Below are 20294 nucleotides of genomic sequence, written 5' to 3' on the forward strand. Positions count from 1 at the left end.
TTTAATCCTGTCCTGTTAATGTAGCTAACTGAAGTCTGACACACACACTTTGAGAAATTACTCTAAAGCAAATCAGAAATCATCTGTTACTTATGAGTAAACTTTTACATTTTGCAATGCACAAACACACGTGGACAAAATTGTTGGTGCCCCTCTGTTAAAGAAAACCCTACAATGGTGACTGAAATAACTTGAAACTGACATAATGATAAATAAAACTTTAATGAAAATCAGACATTGCTTTTGAACTGTTGTTCAATAGCATCATTTTAAAAAACAAACTCATGAGACTGGCCTGGACTAAAATGGTGGTAACTATAGAAAAGATGTAAAATAATGTGACCATAGGTACGTGTTAAACTCAGGTGTGTCCTGTAATTAGCGTCGCAGGTGTCTTTAAACTTGTTATCAGCCAGTCTCCCTATTTAAAGAGTGAAAAGTCATCACTGTGCTGTTTGGTATCATGGTGTTCACCACACTGAACATGGACCACAGAAAGCTAAGGAGACAGTTGTACCAGGAGATTAGAAACACAATGATAGACAAGCATGTTAAATGTAAAGGCTATCAGACCATCTCCAAGCAGCTTAATGTTCCTGGGACTAAAGCTGACCACATAAATAAATAAATGACACACAATTAAATGTGTAGATTGTAAGAATATTGGGACTAATACAGGACACTAGTTGGCTGGTTAATAGATATCCACAGGAAGCTATGAGGTCTCATTAGCTTCATCCAGTCCTCCACATATCATCTCTCCTTCTCCTCCTCTTCCTCACAGCCCCTTCCTCTCCTCCCATCCGGCTCTCCTTATCTCCCACCCTTCCTCTCTGCCAGCTGTTGTTTTGAAGGCTGTGAGTGGAAGGTCTGAGGGTCAAGACCCAGGCAGGACCTTGACAACCCTCAGCCTGGATAAATGCAGTCTTTGTGAGAGTTAGAGAAAGTGCATGTGCCATTTTTGGTTAATTATGACCATATATTCTTAATTTCTAATGTTCTGAATGTTTTTATCTGTGAGGAAGGACTGACAGCACCAGGGCGTAAAATACAGATTTATTATCACTGAAAATATTAAGTTTAAAATATTAATTTTATATTTATTTTCATGTTCATCTACGGTCATTTATTATATTCATGCTGCCATGCTGGCGTGGAGTTTTCAGTGGGATCGAAAAATTCCTTTCATTGCTTGGTGCAAGTCCAAGGCAACTGTTTTGAGCTGTCATTCATTTTCAACATAGAAGTGACAGGGAACAGGGTGTTCAGTTGCATGAAATTTGTAGTTGTGTCAAATATCTTAGTATCAGGGTGTAGGACGGACCGAAAAGGGGGGGGGGGTTAGCAGCAAAAGACATAAAAAAGTGGGAATGAGTCATCATACAGCTTTCAGATGATCCGTAAATCCTTGGCAGTCCCTCTGAACAGCTTTCAGGTCCTGTGACTCAATGTGAGCTTTGTCCTCTTCATCAGGGAGGGGAAGGTGAGTCCAGGCTGTCTGAACCTTGACCTTTAAACCTTAAGGTCACATGTCCCTGGAAGCCATTTTTGAGGCCCTAAACTGCAGATGGGAGGTCTACATCTCAAACAACAGTGAGCGTACAGAACTATGAGAGAAATGTTGCTTGGAGGTCTGACACTGGACAACATGAGGGTTTGTTCCCACCTTTAAAGCATCATTTTATTTTGACACGGTCCCAGCGTTCCCACAAATCCTCCCTTTGCTCTACGCTCCATCCTGTACAAAGGTCAGATCCTCTGGTGACACAGTGGCACTTCAATGATCGCTGTCAGAGAAACACATCTAGACTGAAACACGTCCATTCAAACAAAACAACAGTATCTTAATTTGATTTTTAATGCGACAAGAATGTGACCTAGTACTGTTTTGTGGTATTTATATGGTGCTTTTGAGAAAGTGAGTCAAGTTGCAGGGACTATTTTACATTATGCACTGAAAAAAAATGAAATTAAGGAACTTTGGCATGTTAGAATTGGACAAAAAATGTTAACACTGTAAATGATTAAGGTGTTAACATTATTAAATCTTTATCAGTCTGCTAACATGAGGGGTGTAATAGTATTCATATAGTTTAATTCCTTGCACACATCACACAACAAATCCATCTGAATGGAGAACACCGAGGCTCCTACATGGTATCTGCACCCCAATTCAGTTGGCAGTAATGCATTTAAAGGGGGCATATTATGCAAAAATCACTTTTTTAAGCTTGTTTAACAAAAAAATGTGCAGCTGACCCATCTACAATCCCCTCAAATACCAGAAAAATCTCCCCCACCCCCCTTTTCTCCACCTATCAGAAAATGTGAGCTGAAACATGCTGTTCTCAGATTTTCCCCTCATGATGTAATGTGGGGAGTTAGCCCCACCCCCCAGGTTCAGTTGGCCCCTCCTCACTTGGAAGAAAGTTCTGCCCTCCTCTCTTGACCCTCCTCTCAACTGGGCATTATCCATTTCTGGAGAGGGGCATGGTCAGGGGCGGGGTCAGACAGCTCCATAACATTTAAAGCCACAGACACAGAAACGTCTCTTTCTGAGCAGGGCTGAAGCATGACTTTATACGTGCAAAAATCTAATACTGGAGGGGTTTTTAAGCAACAGACTTCACAGGCATGTTTTGGGGACCTCTGAGACCATTATAGACTTATCTTAAAAGGGTAGAGTATGTGCCCTTTAACTGTTGGCTTACATCATCCACCATCCATCCATCCATTTTCTTCTGCTTCCATGCCCAGGTCAACCTGGACATCCCTCTCCCCAGCAACATCTTCCGATTTCTCATGGATCCAGAGACAACCCCAGACCAGATAGGATTGTGTAATCCATCCAGCGACTTCTGGGGTGGCCCTGAGGTCTAGTCCCAGTTAGACGTGCCTGGAAGACCTCCACAAGGAGGCTCCCAGATACTTCATCCACCTCATTTTGGCAGCTTGTTTGTGCAGTTTCATTCTTTTGGATATTACCCAAAGCTCATGACCAGAAGAGTTGCCTTCTGGCTCTGCTACTTCTTCAGCATAATGCCCATAACACTGCTGATGCTGCATAAAAGTTCCAAGACTTTTGAATCCTGGGCTTGATTTTCCTGTTGACCTTAAACCGTACTGAAACCATGACCCTGAACCAACCCCTGTGAAGCTTTACCCCCCGGTTAACATTAACATAAAAACCTTTTTGAAAGCGCGATGGAAGTACATAACTTCAGGTGAAGCAGCATTTCACGATAAAAGCACCCGAGGCATTTTGGCAGGTCATTTATCAGCTGTAGAGTACAGGAAGTTATAAACTCTATCTCTGAAAATGGCATGAAAAGAAACTAAATGACATTTAATTAACATCCAAAATAATCAATGATAAATGGATTAGTGGGCATGAGTCTAGCTCTGTATGAGCATGACTCCTGTCATTTAACAGAGGGTTTAAATTTGAAGCAAGAATGTCCTTGATAACTCATTTAAAAAAAAGAAACAAATTCTTTCAAAATAAAAGTTTCTTCTGGTTAGAAACAAAGATTAAACTTTAAATGTAGTCGGTGCATTTGTTTTGTTAAACCTGAGTCTTTTTTGCAGCTCTGAGTTAATAAATGCTGCCAAATATTTGATTGCTTTGATTCTCTGAGCTCTGCTGAATGCCATCGACCTCTTTGTGACCCTGTTTTTGGAGTGTGGTCTGAAGTCTGAGCTGTGTGAATAACAAGGTCATTGGCCTCAGTCAGCTAAAGGAGCCTAAACCTCGATCTCTGAACCCCCATTTAGACCCAAGTCACATGTTCTCATGAGATTAGCCCAGCTAAATAAGATTTACTCCGACTGCAGACATCTGAATTTAGAAATTTGTAAACAAATAGAGAGGATTTGATCTCTTAATTCCTCCTAGCTTTTCTCTTGTGAAACATCCAAAAACATAAAAATAAAATAGATTATACATATTTCATTCTTCTTGATATTTAGACTCTGAAGTCTTCCATTGTTGTTCTGAAAACTCTGACATTGCTCGGTCAAGAATTCCTCATTATTTTCCATCTTTAGAAATGAAAGAAACTCCACTTGGCATTTCCAGTACCTATTTTACACAAACATCCTGGTTATTTGGTAAGAAGCACTGAGCTCTTTTAACACATTTTTAGTTGTCTGACTATTTAAACTGCTATTTTACACCACCAAGGGCTAAAGGAAAGACATGGGATTGACCCTGTGCTGTGGAATTAGTACAGTCATACGTGATTAAAGACCCTGTCAAGTGAAATCCAAAGTTTGTGTCTGAACACTCTAGGTATGTTGGAATATGGTTGCTGTAAACATGTGAAAAACACTGAGATCTACATGTGACTGAATTCTGGATTTAGACTGTTAGAAAGTTTTTCACATCTTTCCTGGCTGGGTTTATTTTAGGGGGGGGGCCAATATGTGGGCTCATGATGTCACGAGCTCACAGTAGGGAATGACCCCGCCCCTCTAACACTACAATATAAAATCACAGAGCAGTTCATCTCAGTCCAGTCTGTTGTTAGCTGGTGTCACTGCCTTTATTTAAAGTTAACAGTTAGTTATTCATTTATTTATTTATTTTTCTACGTGAGGTAAATTTGTCAAATCTGTCAGCCACAGTGGTCTATGGATCATTAAAAGCATCATAACAGAGATTTGAGTCAGAAAACGGAGCTTGTCTCTTCTTCTAAGGTCAACAAAAGGTCAAGAGATAGGCTAATAGCATGAGTGCTCTCCTTAATTCAGACTGTAGCATTTTTTTATTTGAGAGGATCATATTTCTCCTGAGTGGGCGTGGCTTCAGCTCATTCAACAGACACACCCACAACATCCTGGAGCAGATTTTACTGTCTCATTTTTCATGATTTTGAAGCTTAATTTTACAAACTTAGAGATGTTTTATTGACGGAGATTTGATTTAGGGGTTCAAAACACAGTGACCCGTCATACAGCCTAGAGTCAAAAGTTTATGACAACAACAAACTCAAAAACAGACATGGCGACTGTGGAGGAGGTATTGATAATGTACCTCTTGCATAAAAGACAAAAACGGAGGCAGCGTTTCTAACCAACTCGCACAACTTTTCCTCAACAAGTTCTGCCACTGTTATTTCTTCTTCGTGTCTCACTATAGCTTGGTATCAGGTCGTGACAGCAACACTCCCCCCACGGTTTCCGGTGGTACTGCTCCGTTTGGCCCGTATCCGTAAGCTTTATGGAAACGTGCAGAAATACGGACGAAATAAACGTGGAGCATAGACAGAAGGCTCCGTCCGTATCCAGATTCGTATTTAACGTTGAGCATAAATGGGCCTGAAGACTCTTCATCTGGCTAGATGTGTGGAAGGAGGTCTGGAGGACTAAGTTATTTGTACTATCAATCATCACCCTGCTATAATAACTGCAGTTTGAGAGTCCACATAGAGCTTTAACATACTAACTTTTCTCCATTCCCGTTGATTCCTAATTTGTGTTTTTCACTTCCTGCCCCCACCTGGCATTTGTGAGTCTTCAGGATCACATGACTGCAAATAACCTATCCTCTTACAAGTTACAAAGGCTGTTTTGTTTGGATATGAATATCCTGAGATTTTTTCCATAGGTGGTTTCAGTGGGTTGTGGTCACAAGACTGAAAACTAAAAGATATTTGGATCACAAATGCGTTTATTATTTGTCATTTTTAGTTGCTGCAGCTCTGATGTTCTTCTGAGCCAATCAGATCACTCTTAACACGACTCTTGCCACAGGAAATCTTGGCAAGATAATCTCCAGAACCTCAGAGGAATCAGGACTATGTTTAGGATTGTCAGAACAGGAAATCAGGACCAAAGTTCTGCCTGTCTCAATCCTACAACCTGTAATCTGGAATTGGATGGCTGTTTTCCCTTCTTTCCATAAAAATGGTCCACTATTTCCCACACTGTGATTATAGAAAAGGAAGCAGTGAGGCTCTTTTTCTTATAATCGAGGTAATTTGAAAAGTTCTTACCACAACTGACACTCAAACACGTCAAGGCTGTTTCCCTCAGTAGGACCCTTCCTATCCAAGCCCTGGACCTGGATCTGAGTCTGAATAATCCATCTTATGTTGTCCAGGCTGTTAGGTGTTCCAGTCATTTTACTGTTGATAATCATTTTCAGTTATATAATAAAGCTTTTCTTCATGCCTGATTAGATCCTTCTGGTCCGGATTAGCTTCTCCTTTAGTCTCTGTCTGCTCATGTGTCTGTGTCAGTTCATCTTTAGTTCTTCTTTAAACATTACAACCTTCTTCACTCTTCTGCCTTGTTTTCTTTGACCTTGGCTGTTTTTGGGAGTTTTCCTCTCCCTTTAAGGAGAAAAAGACAGAGTATGGGCCCTCCCAGTCAGGATTTATTGACGATATCAGTGCACATGTGTTGGATCAGTAACATTGATGTTAGCCAACAGTTAACTCATTTAGGAGCTTTGTCAAAGTCTTATTGGGCTCTAATGTTTATTTGTGCCACTTTTAACTATTTTTAACAGCTTTTCTGTCAGGATTAGCAAACTTTCAAAATGAAAACAACAGGAGAACCCAAATGCAGACTCAAAATAGCTCAAAAGTTCAGTCATCAAACAGTAACGAAAACTGAAAAAAAAACTCCTTAAACTGGTTCTAAATAAATGCTACACACAAAAAAACACAAGCAACATGAGGAAGCACAGGAGGCTGTTTGACATTCAACGGACTGACAGACAAAGGGAAACAGAAACTAAATCGACCGAGTGATTAGACTCAGGAAGACAGGTGCGGCAAATGAGACACAGGTGAAACAGGTGAGGGAAATAAATGTAGAGGGAAACCAGAAATCACAGAAGGGCAAAGGCAAACTACAAAATAAAACAGGAAACATGGAACACTTCACAAGACAGTTACCAAGAAACACACAAGGACTGAAAGACAACAAAAGTGGACACTAGAAACTAAAAGTAAGGAAACTGCAAACACAGCAGGAAGAAAAGGCAACGACAAACCACAACCACAAAGAACACACACAAGGAGGGAAACTCAAACACAAGGAGGGACAAGCATGAACAAAACACTAGAATTACGCAAGAAATAATAAAACACAAAAAGGTCGTCTACTAAACACCAGAAACATGATAGCACAGAAGCACAAGGGCAACTTCCTTAGGACCAGAGATAATTGCTCATTTTTGCCAGTTTTTCCACTTTGAGCTCAATTTTCCCCATTTTTAAATATTTGTTTCCACATTGTAACTCCTTCTTACTACCTTATCTAGCAATTTTTGCAACCTTTTGCCACTTTTAACACTTTTCCCCACTCTTCCCCATCTTGCAGCTGTCAAACAGTTGTTCTATATTTTTTAACTGCTTTTCACCATTTCCCAACCACTTTTGCATTTGTGCAACCTATTTATGCCTCTTTTAAAGCTCTTTCGACTACTTTAGCATTTTAAACCTCCTTTTCTACTTTTCCTTCCATCTTAGACACTTTGCTACATTTAACCCATATTCCCCCTTAAAGCCAACTTCAGCGTTTTAGTCCATTTTTTTGTACTTCTTTCAACAATTTTTCTACTTTTTAACTACTCTAACCATTTTCTACTGATTTTTGTAATGCATTTAGCCACTTTTAAACTACTCTTTACTATTTTCTACCCATTTTGTAAAGCATTTTAGCACTTTTTAACTACTTTTTACCATTTTCTACCCATTTTGTAATCCATTTGACCACTTTATAACCACCTTTTACCATTTTCTACCCATTTTTGTAATCCATTTGGCCACTTCTTAACTCCTTTAACGGTTTTCCCATTTTTGCTATCGATTTAGCCACTTTTTAACTGCTTTTTACCGTTTTCTACCCATTTTTGTAATACATTTAGCCCCTTTCTCTACCCATTTTTAAATTTATGTAACCTATTTTTGCCACTTTTTAACCCCTGTTTAGTACTTTATTTGGCCATTGTTGCCACTTTTCAACAATTTCTTTGACACTTTTTTTAAACCATTTTTCACCATTTCTCACCCATTTTTGTAACCCATTTTTTTGCCTTTTTAAACCTAACTTCGCCACTTTGGTGCCATTAATCCATTGTTTCCACATTGTTGCAGTAATTTCATTATTTTTCTTTCAAAGTAATCTCAGTTTTTCTACTTTATTTCCTGGTATCTTGGTGTTTGTGTTCACCATAGCCCAGCTGTGAAGTCTGACATTACTATCTCAGTGGTTTGGTTCAGTGTACCGGTCCACATTGTTAACATTACCAACAAAAGGTCATTCTGTTTTTTTTTTTTAAAAAGGAGTGTTTGTTGCTATGATAAGAGAAGTTATTATTCAGGTTAAAAATTAAATATGGTTATCACAGCTCAACTTTATAATGGACCATGATCTTCCTCACCTTCATGGGCCCCCCATGTGGCTGGGCCCCACAAAGCTCTTCTCTTTATCCCCCCTTATTGGTGGCCATGCCTTTTTTTTGTAGCCCTCTGTTCTTGTTTTGAAAAGTTTTTCTGGGTAAAATTTTCCGGACTGCATTTACAAAGTTTGTACATTCATTTTAACCCCCTGGCAACGTCTGGCAGTTTAAACATGAGGTGAATGCTCTAATTCTTACCAAAATACAACACTTAAAATCAAGCAGTTACTAAACCCAGCACTTTTCTAAGCCAATAATACATAAACTCGTTGGTTCAGTGGTTGGTTATATAAATAGTAAAGCCTAAGATGCTGAGATTTGAATTCTTGCTCAAGAGAGCTCTTTCTTCTCACTCATAAACCTTGCTGATATTTCTGTAACAGGCCTGCTTTAAGCAAAAATGACAGCCTCAGCAGCGTAACCAATCCAACCCCTGGGTGGTCCGGGCATTGCTTATAGGAAGTGACCAACAGTAATGACCAACTCAAGCAGTTAAGTCAGGCCACGGGGCCCTGAGAGAACAATGAACAATACCAAATCCCTCAAAGATCCTCATAATGTTTCAATTCTGTGATGCAATTTTCCCCTTTCAGTCAGGATATGGCCAAGTCAAGCAGCAAGGCCACACCACTGTGCCCACTCAGTTAAGTCTAAGCCCCATTCAGAAAATCTCAGCCTGGAAATCTTCACAGCTCTCTGACAGAAACTTCCGGTCTCTTTGCATGTGAGCGCAGATGTTTGAGGTTATTTTAGATAGTGGGACGTCACTGCTCATGATAACCACCTTCTCTTATCTAATCGTTGCACTTCTGCCAAGAGGATATTTAAAGGCGGCTTCACATTAGAGACTTGAAGCTGGATCTGAGTACACTGGACTGCCAAGTCCTGTTCCATCTGATTGGTGGGAACAGAGCAGTCGTGGTCTCAGGCATGATTCATGCGTACATGTCGTGCACGTGTCGAACGTTATGTGTTCAGGGCTTCATCTTAATATGTTCAGAAAAAACTTTTTGCTCCATTTGGCCACAGTTTGAAAGATAAAGGAAAGGAAACTGGTACTCAAACAGGAGCTAACTGCTCACATTAAATAATTAGCTCATTTTGTACCAGATACTTACCTCACAAGGTTTATTCTGTTCATAGTATAACACTATAACCCAGGGGCCAAATGTGGCCCTTGGTCCATTTTTTATTAGCCAGCAGCAAATTCTTAAACATAAATGAAAACTGGCCCACTTTAGGACATGAAACTTGTGCTTTTCTGTGGTGTATATCAGTGTTTTCTTATTGACAGACGAGTGGAGTTTTGTGTTCCCTTGGGGGCTCGTCCGGGAAGGCAACACAAAATTACACTCCTCTTTCAATTACAAAACAGAAAAAAATATAGTTTGTGAAGACAGTATGTATTTATGTTATGTATGTATTCATTTATTTAGCACTCGGTAAGTCTACTGTCTGTATGCAAACATTTTGACACAACAATTCATTGATGTACTTTTTTGTGGCTTCACTTTAAAACATATTAAATCACTTAGTGCATTGTCACCTAAACTGGACTGGATTGACTTACTTTGATATCATAAAAGGGGGGTAAATGAGAGAGGCACCACCATCCTAGAAATTTTCTGTATGTGGACCTTGGCGGGAAAAGTTTGGACACTCCTGATCGAGGCAGACGGTGCGAAATGTAAGGTCTGCAGGACTGAGTATTGTGATATTGATCACATCCATGCCAGGTAAATCTGTTAAACTGTTGTAAAAATCATTTTTATAAAGTGTAGCTATCGTACTCGATGTATGTAGGAATTTGCTGATGATCATTCAGCATACAGGCCCACTTAGAGCTGTAATAATAAATAATAATAAATTTATTTATAAAGCGCTTTAAGTCAAAGTGCTGTACATAGAGATAAAAACAACTTCACAATAAAAACGGAAAATCCAAGTACTTTCTTCAATTCTCATTCATTCCTAAAGCCTCCTCACTTCCAGGCATGCAGCAGACAAGTCAAGTCAAGTTAATATAGCACATTTAAAAACAGCCTTAGTTGCTGTACAGGCTTTTAATTTCTAATTTCAGAGACAATGCCAAGCACGTTCGGCACAAATTACAACAACATTAACCTGACATGCCAGATGCACATCCATCTGGAAAACCTCCCATAGACGGTGTTTGGGAAAGGGCAGAGCCTTTGAAAAAACGCTAGGAGGGTGACTGGATAAACGTTCTGTCTGTCACATCTTTACGGGCCAATCAGAGCAACAACACATGTGACGTAGCTGCATGTCAGTACATGACTTTTGTCATTTTTGGAAAGAAAACAACTCAATGCTGTTCTTTGTTCTCCTTTTAATGAAGAAATGTCGTCAAGTTCTGATAAAAATGATGCTATAACAGCATCTGCTAACCTCTTCCTCCATAATTGCACCGGCCTCTTGTTGCTGCTTGCTTATGTCTCGACTCTGCCACGCCCGAAAATAACCGGGCCCTAACGGTTCAGACGGGAACTTTGCAAGATGGATTCACCAGTGAGAAACAAGGAAAGGGGCGAATCCATCTGCTTTGCAAGGTTACAACAGCATGGCTTCACAGGAAAAGAGGGCGGGTACTGGTCTGGCCTGCATGCAGACCAGACCTGGAAGAATGTATGGAGCACGAAATACAACGAAAGAAAGCCAGCGCTGTTGAGTAACTTAAGCTGCACATGAAACAAGGATGTGAAATAATTTCTTGTTCAATATTTTAACAGTTCGTGTCGTCACAAAAGGTGATGTAACAGTGGGAAACATACAAATGTTCTAACTTCTTTGGAAAGTATTGCAGGCATCTAATTAAGAGTGTGTATATATTTAGTCTTTGTGCTGTATTCAGTTTTGCAAGACACCGTGTTCTTGTTTTTTACACATTTTAAACAACGTTCCAACCTTTTTGGCATTTATTAGTTATGATGCTATGATGCAAAGCAATAAAAATGTTAAAATGTGATATGAGAGCTAACAGCAGAGAAGACGAGTTAATTCTTACAGTAAATTCTGGTGCCAGGTCGCTTCAACTTTCAAAAGGAACATATATAAATGACATCTGATTTATAAAATACAAACATCAGTTTATTGTTATCTGTCAGAGCCTTCAACACTTCAGCTTAATAGTTTTACAGTATGACAGCACAGATGTTAAATAAAGGTTTAATGCCTTTTTCTTGGTAACATTAGCTCTGGCGTGTTGATTTGTCTGATTTTCTCATTCTGCCTCCTTCTCTCCTTCCTCTCTCCTCTTTTATTAATCAGGCAGCAGGAACAGTCTGAGGTATGAGGGGGCCGTGAGCTTCCTCCTGATGACCGTGAAATAGTATAGACGTCGTGCCTCACGCTGACACACAGGCCTGACATCCTGCTGTGGATAATGTGCTAATTAGATTTGGCCTGTGGTCGTTGGCCTAATCAAATCTATCCGGTGCTGCAGGGCTGAGAGGCTGAAACCTGAGCCGAAATCCAAAATATGCACTCTGACAATTTCTCCAATCTGTTTCCCCTCAAGTCCTGGCACGCTGCACTAACTGTCCACCCCACATATGTGTATGCATGTGTGTGAGAAAGACAGAAGGAGAAACACAGTGTACTGCACATGTGTGTGAGCAAGGCCGCCCGTAAGGGGGGAAAGGGGGAAGCTTTGAGCTAAGCCACGACCTGCACAAATGTCTGGTTATCAGAAAATAAAAAAATAAAAAAATAAAAAACAATCTGTTATAACTTTACGGGGAAAATAATTAAATGTTGCATATTTTACCCCTATTTTACAAGTTTATATCGGTCTCAGAGGTCCCCAAAACATGCCTGTGAAGTCTGTTGCTGAAAAAACACTCCAGTATTGGATTTTTGTACATCTAAAAACCCCTCTGTTTCAGTCCGACTCGGAACAAGTTTTTTCTGTGTCGGTGGCTTTAAATGTTACTGAGCTGTCTGACTCCGCCCCTGACTCCACCCCTCTCAGGAAATGGATGTAGCTCTCTAACTTTCTTCCAAGTGGGGAGGGCCAACCAAACCTGGGGTCGGTGCTAACTCCCCACATGACATCATGAGGGGAAAATCTGAGAATGGATTGTTTCAATGCACACTTTCTAAAAGGTGGTGGTGGTGGTGGTGGCAGGGGGGTTGATTATTGGGATTGTGCATGAACCAGGGGCACATATTTTTGTTGGAAAAGCCTGAAAAAGTTTATTTTGCATAATATGTGACCTTTAAGAATATGTGTGATGCAGTAATGCCACTTGAATTTTTAAAAATCCATCCATACATCCATCCTCCATCCATCCATCTTCCTCCACTTATCCGGGGTTGGTTCGCCGTGACAGCAGGTGAAGTACGTCAGCCCTGACATCCTTCTCCCTTGCAACTTTTTCTAGTTCCTCCTGAGGGACTCTAAGGTGCTCCCTGGCCAGATGGGATATATAATTCCTCCAGTGAGTTCTGCGTCTGCCTTGGGGTCTCCTCCCAGCCGGACGTGCTCAGAAGACCTCCACAGGAAGGCGCCCAGGAGGCATCCTAATCAGATGCCCGAACCACCTCAACTGGCTCCTTTCAACATGAAGGAGCAGTGGCTCTACTTCGAGATCCTTCCCGATGTTTGAGCTTCTCACCCTATCTCCAAGGCTGAGCCCAGCCACCCTCCTGAGGAATCTCATTTCAACTGCTGACCATAGGTGAGGGTGCTTTAAATATAAAAGAAAAAAAAACAGAATTAGTTTTTTTTTTCTTTTTTTTTTTTTTTTACAAATTTGTTTGCCCTTCTCTTTGGGACCAAAAAGTAAATCATTCTATGACAAAAAGTCGTCAAAATTATCTAATTTTTACACCCAAAAGTCCCTGCATTTTTCAGAAATTTGAATTTTTGGCAAAGCATGACGTGAACATGAAACAGCCTGCCATTGGTTGTCACAGCCCACTCACAATGCATTGAGGGAAACAGACAGAAAATATGGCAGCGGGCTAACTAGCTAGCTGCAGAACAATCGAAAAATGTATTATAAATGGATCAAATGACAGCAAATGTCAGAGTTACTGGTGTGGATTTAATCCATAAAAAACCCTAGAAAGTCACCAAAGTTCCAGGCTTGCTAGAAAACACTCTTTAAGAGCTATAAAGGCGTGGATAGCATCATTAGAATGGCACAACGGAGAGTTCAGAGGACAAAACCAGTAAGTGCCCACAGTTTATTGTTTAAAAGTTATCTAACTTTCAATAAACTTTGTCTCTTCTTGTCGTATACGACAACTCTGGTCTCAGAGGGTTAAAATAAGGTTGATAATGCATGAACTTGTGTCTAAAAAATGAGCATATATCATCATTTCACACTGGGGGAGCTGGTGATAAGTCTACCTTGAATGACATATGATATTATAGCTAATAATCAAATCTTAGAAGCAACATAGACGAATGATGTGGCTGATGAGGGACAGTTGGAAGAAGGGAGTGGGTGGGTCTTATCCCCCCTCCCTCTCAGTCCTGTTGATGAAGTTCTAAAGGCTTTTTTAAAATTTCCATGTAGCTTACACGCTGAATCCTCAATATCCACCCAGAAAGAGTCTGTGTAATCTTACTTCTCCTTGACTTACTGGAGAGTGTGATTTGTTCCTGTTTTATGAACAGACTGCAGCACTTAAAGTGGGGAAACAGCAGAGGAAAGCATATTTGTGAAATAACTCCCTTTCTCTGTTTGTGAGCCCACCAAACACGCAGCCAAAAACCACATCTAACAGCAACACTCAAGAAAACAAAGCCAACAACCTCCCCTCTCAAAATGTGAGCACATCCTTTGTTCCTGGGATATTTGAGGCACATCGAGGCTTTTCAAAATATCAGCTCTGCCACATTCCACCACAAAAGCCATCCGGGGGATAATCAGGCCGACTCTTCCGATTAAAAAAAGAAATGTTTTCCTTGCAGAGTCATCCATATTCTCACGTTCCCACATCCGGATCAGGAAGCAGCTCTGAGCACAAGCAACAGGTGGATCACCAGCACAGTCAGCTGGAGGCTGTGACGGTCTGAGGGCATCTGAAGGTCTTCATATCGCTGTAGAGTAGATTCAGATGAAGAGGAACAGTCCACAACTGTATGTTGGTGATTTCTGCTCATGATTCAGAGACTCTTGTCCTTTCCTCGCTGAGATCCAGATAGTCACAAATGAGGAATCCTTCTGTTAAAGCTTTGCAATATCAGAAAGATAATATTTCTTTCCAGGAAAACTTTATGGATCACCTCATTTCACACTGGTGGCATTCCTGATTCTTCATACTTTGACTACAGCATCAGCAAATGAAACTGGATGTGAAACTAAAGTGGCTGATCATGATTGCATAATGATTCATTGATCACACATAGCAAGCATTAATGGGTCTCTGAAACTCTGATGAACTTTCTGTGTGGCTACGTTATCAGGTAGAATTTATGTCTGTGTCCAATGTTAGTGACTTTTTCCATCTGACACCACAGGTGCCTAACACTGTGGAGCCTGTGTTGTATGAGCAACCTCCCCAAACAAATTTCCATTGAAACTACAAATCTCACACCACACACATAAAACTGACATCAAAACGAAGGAAGTCTTGTCCCGCTTCTGTCAAATCAAGAACCAAAGCCATATCATGCACAATTTTGGCGTGAGAGGACCAACTGTCCCACAAAGTCTGAAATCTCCTTCATCTGCTGCAATGTTATGGATTCTGAGACTTTAGTCTTCAGACTCAGAAAGACACACTGGCCTCATTTCTTGTACAATCAACACCAAAATAACATCACTGCTAGTTCAAAGTCTGCAGGTGTTCATGCTGAAATCCCTTTACTGATAGCATTTATGGAATTGGCACACGAAGTGGAGAAAGAGACTGTGTTTACAAGCAAAATCACCCAAAACTGCTCTCTGCTGTCACAGGTGTAACTGATGAGCACAAGTGCTCTCTGTGATCAGTGATGCATGACCATGCAGGCATTAATTACTATGGAAACCAGGCAGACACAAGGAGCTGTAGATCCAATTCTAATTCTCATTTAACATGGATTAATTTTTCTCTCTCGATTTAGCATTTAGCAGCTTTCTGAGATGTTTCCTTCCCATCATTAGCAGTTTAGCGTCAGCCATTCAAGATTACATTTAGCGTCTTTCAGGGAAAATTAATAACCCTGCATTAGCAGTTTGGCTTTAGCCATTCAATGTTACATTTAACTTCTTTCTAAGACTTTTCATTGCCACTTTTAGTAGTTCAGTTTCATCCATTCAAGATTACCTTTAGGTTCTTTCTCATATTTTTCAAACCACGCCATTAGCAGGCCGGTGTCAGCCATTCAAGATTACATTTACTTCCTTCAGGCATTGTTCCAACCCAGCATGAGAAGTTCGGCGCAGCCGTTCAGCAAATCAGCATTCACAGCGCAATTTCTTCAGAAACTGCATTCTCTATTTCTCTCTATTATGAGTAATTCTCACCTTCTCCTCCAGTTTATAAGTTTGCACATGGGCTGTTTGGCAAAGCGTAACGTGATGACGGAACAGCCTGCCATTGGTTGGCACAGCCCAGTCACAATGTACTGTGGGATTCAGACAATATGGTGGGCAACATTAGTCCTATAGTGGATGGAACAATTGAAAAAATGGATTTTAAAATGGATAAATAGGGTCAAGATCGAAGTTACTGGTGTGGCTTTAAACTTTAAAGACCCTGGAAAGTCAGCCAAGTTTCAGGCTTGCTAGAAAACATTATGTAGGAGCTACGAAGGCATGGGTAGCATAATCAGACTGGCACAATGGAGGGTTTTCAGAGGAAAAAAACAAGTAATTTGCTGCGATTTATGGTTCAAAAGTTATTCCACTTGAATAACACGCCTCTCTTCATGTACAGTACATGACAATGCCGGGCTCAGGGGGTCAACATAAGCACAAAAACATGGGTTTCCATAGCCGAGCAGCTGCATGCAAGCCTCACATCATTAAGTCCAATGACAAGTGTCAGGTGGAGTGGTGGAAAGCACACCAACACTGGAGTGTAGAGTGGTGGGAACATGTAAAAAAAAAAAAAAAAAGTGGTCTGGGATTTCACAATTATGTCGTTGGTAATATCAATGACAGATTGCAGACTTGTCCAGCTTTGACTAACTGCTGCATTGGTGCAGGTGTGCATGCCAATGGCCTTTTTGTCTATTGGCTTGTCTACTGGCATGCAACAGGTCCAAATGTCCACATCAGACTATAGCTTAAGATGGACTGAGCAACAGCTGCACGGAGTGGAGGTCAAAATATTTGGAATATTGACATGGCATTAGTCATAAAGGGCCTCTTCATGTTTGCAGATGGGATATGGGTCAAACTATTGAATTGAAGTGCATGTGAAACACATCTTCAGACACAAGCTGACAATATCCAGGACATCCTTATGCTCCTCTATTAATGAAGTGAATAAATATGACAAGCCAAGATGTTTAAGAGCCTTCAGACAAAGTGACAATCAGGGATGGGCGACAGAAAGATGAGTGATGCTGTTTTCTGAGGTTTGGTGGTGGAGGAGGAGGATGATGAGGTGGAGGGAGGAGGAACAGATTATGCAGAAAACCACTTCCAGAGGAAGTGTGTTTTAATGCTGACCGGGTTCCTGCGGAGGCTGTTATGCTAATGTGCGCCCCCCTCTTGTTAAACACTGCAGAACGTCTGTGGTGGAAGAGGGGAAATGCACCATGAAAACCTATAGCTGTGGCCAGCAGAGACAGAGAGAGAGAGAGAGAGAGAGAGAGGGCGGAGAGAGAGAGAACCCGGTGAAGAGGAAGCCCACAGGAAGCAAACACGGCATGTTTTTTATCCCTCCAATGCCAACGCGGCTGCACTCTTACCCCACTCTGACCCGTCTGAGGGGGGTGACATCTTGTTTTCAGAGTGGATTGCATCCGCCCCCTCTACCCCCCTACACCACCTCCACCTACACACACATTTGACCAGATTTTACAGCTGGATGAAGAGCTTCAATGGGAGCAGTGAGCGAGCGGCCAGACAATGGACACGGCGTCCAGGCCCGCACGCCAACCCTGGATTTCCTGGCTTACATCACAAAAAATTGTCAGATCCTTCCGGCAGCACAATAAAGAATGACACTCTTTTATGTAGCCCCAAAAAAAGAGCATGATGGGTAATCATACAATCCAAACAAGTGGGGTTAAGATCATTTTTTGTGGCTTTAGACGTCAGGTAGTTTGCTTTCCACTGTTGTTTTGAGTTACTGGAAAGGTCCGCCGCCTCAGTGCCGGGCAGCTCGGTCAGTCTGACACAACACGGCTTAAAAAAGCAAACAGAGGCAGAGAATGAGCGGTGCCTTCAAACGCGAGCGCCACTCGGACATCAAACGCTCTGATTCTGACCCGATCCTCCCTTTCACTGCGACATGAGCCGGCATGGAAGCTGTCAGGCCTCGTTAACGGAGAGACGCCCACCGCCAGGCTGTCTGCCGTCCAAACCGTCTGACCGTCTGACTGCAGCTTTCTGTCTGACTGTTCTGTCGCCGGATTTCTGTTTGTCTGCTCCCAGATACACAAGCTACCCCTGAGGTTTGACGAGGAGAGGGGCAGAGGGAGCAGGAAGGTTGGATTAACTGAAGAGTAAATGTGAGGATTAAGGGACAGGAAGGGGGGAGGATGGAGGGGACACAGACACAGGAACAACACAGGGCTGATGTTACTCCATGCTGCTTTTTCATCTTTATCAATCAGGGCTGATCAGAGTCATCGGAGGGTGAACTGATTCAGTGTTCATAGGACAAGAAGGTCCTGACCTATCAGTTAGTTTACATCCACAGTTACACTTTGATGAGGTCGTGTAACTGGACTACTGTCCGAGAATACAAGCCCTAACTGTCAGATGCAAGACTAAACCTGCTACAGTAGTCAGTGATATGTCCCCTTTTAGCTTATTACTGTTGGACTTTTGACTGTGAAAGATGTCGAAGAGCAAGTAGAAAACTGGTTCTATGTCTCACAGTTCAAACTCTTATTTTATTTGTGATCTTTGGCAATAGTACTAGATTAACAACGCCCCTAGAGCTATTCATTTCAGCAACCTAAAGTGGAGTTAAAGGGGTGTTTTTCAGTTTTTTGAAGTTGGGTTATATAGGGCAGTGGCTCCCAACATAAAGGTTGGGACCACTTTGGGGCTCGCGAACCACTTGGAGGGGGTCTCTGGGGGCCTTCAAAAAACTAAAAAATTACACATCCGTCTTTTTACACCAATTTTGCCAATTTCAACCCATTTTCACCACTTTTCCCCACCAATTTTGCCAATTCTAACACATTTTTGCCACTTAAAAACCATTTTTGTCCATTTTAACCTCTTTTCACCATTTTTTTTCTGCCTGTTTTTGCCACTTTCCACCTATTGTTGCCTCTGTTGACCCATCATTACCTCAATTAACTACTTTTTACCACTTTTTATGCCCATTTTTGCCTGTTTTAGCCACATTTGACTACTTGTTATGCTCATTTTTGCCAGTTCACCTGTGTCTGCCCATTTCTGCCTATTTTCTGTGTAAATAAACCTGTTTTCGCCAGTCTAAACAAATTTTTCATTCCATTTCACCAAATTTTCCACCCACTTTTGCCACTTTGCACCTATTTTGGCCATTTTCAAAATCTCATTTTACCACCTTTTCCTTTCAGAAGGCTATTAACTATGGCACAAAATTTACCCCTTGCCATTGGCACTTCACACCAATTTTGCCAAATTTTAACCCATGTCTATCACTTTTTCCCACCAATCTTGTCAATTTCAACACATTTTTTCCACTTAAAACACATTATTCTCAATTTTAACCCTTTTGCACCATTTGTTTCTGCCTGTTTTTGCTGCTTTCCAGCCATTGTTGCCTCTGTTTACCTATTAATACCTCTATTAACCACTTTGTGTGCCCGTTCTAGCCACATTTGGGTACTTGTTATGCCCATTTTGCCAGTTTAACATATTTATGCTAGTTTAAACAAATGTTTTATTATATTTCACCAAATTTTCTACTAATTTTTGCCACTTTAAAACCTACTTTGGCCACTTTCAAAATCTCATTTTACCACTTTTTCCACCAATTTTGCCATTTGAACCCATTGAAATTCAGTACTCAAGAAAAAAGATTTACATTTTTAAGAAGACTATTTACTATGGCACAAATTTTCCATTTGCAATTGCCACTTTACACCAGTTTTGCCAAATTTTAACCCATTTTTGCCACAAAAAAAAACTTTTTTTTGTCCATTTTAACCCCTATTCACTACTTGTTTCTGCCACTTTCCACCTGTTGTTGCCTCTGTTTACCCCTTTTCGCCTGTTTTAGCCACATTTCACTACTTGTTATACCCATTTTTGCCACTTGACCTGTTTCTGCCAATTTCTGCCTATTTTCTGTGTAAATAAACCTGTTTTTGCCAGTCTAAACAACCACTTGCCATTTGCAATTGCCACTTTACACCAATTTTGCCAAATTTTAACACATTTTTGCCACTTAAAACACATTAGCCTCAATTTTAACCCTTTTGCACCACTTTTTCCTGCCTTTTTTGCCACTTTCCACCTATTGTTACCTCTGTTGACCCATTAATCTCTTTATTGACCACTTTTTACCACTTTTTATGCCCATTTTTGCCTGTTTTAGCCACATTTCAGTCCTTGTTATTCCCATTTTGACAGTCTAACATATTTCTGCCAATTTCTGCCCCTTTTGAGTCAGTTCACATTTTTGCTAGTTTGAACAAATATTTCATTCTATTTCAACAAATTTTCAAAATCCCATTTTACCACCTTTTCCACCAATTTTGCCATTTTTGACCTATTTACACTCTGTTTTTAGGAATAAAGGTTAT

Source organism: Cheilinus undulatus, linkage group 12, assembly GCF_018320785.1.
Source record: "Cheilinus undulatus linkage group 12, ASM1832078v1, whole genome shotgun sequence".
NCBI classification, from domain to species: domain Eukaryota; kingdom Metazoa; phylum Chordata; class Actinopteri; order Labriformes; family Labridae; genus Cheilinus; species Cheilinus undulatus.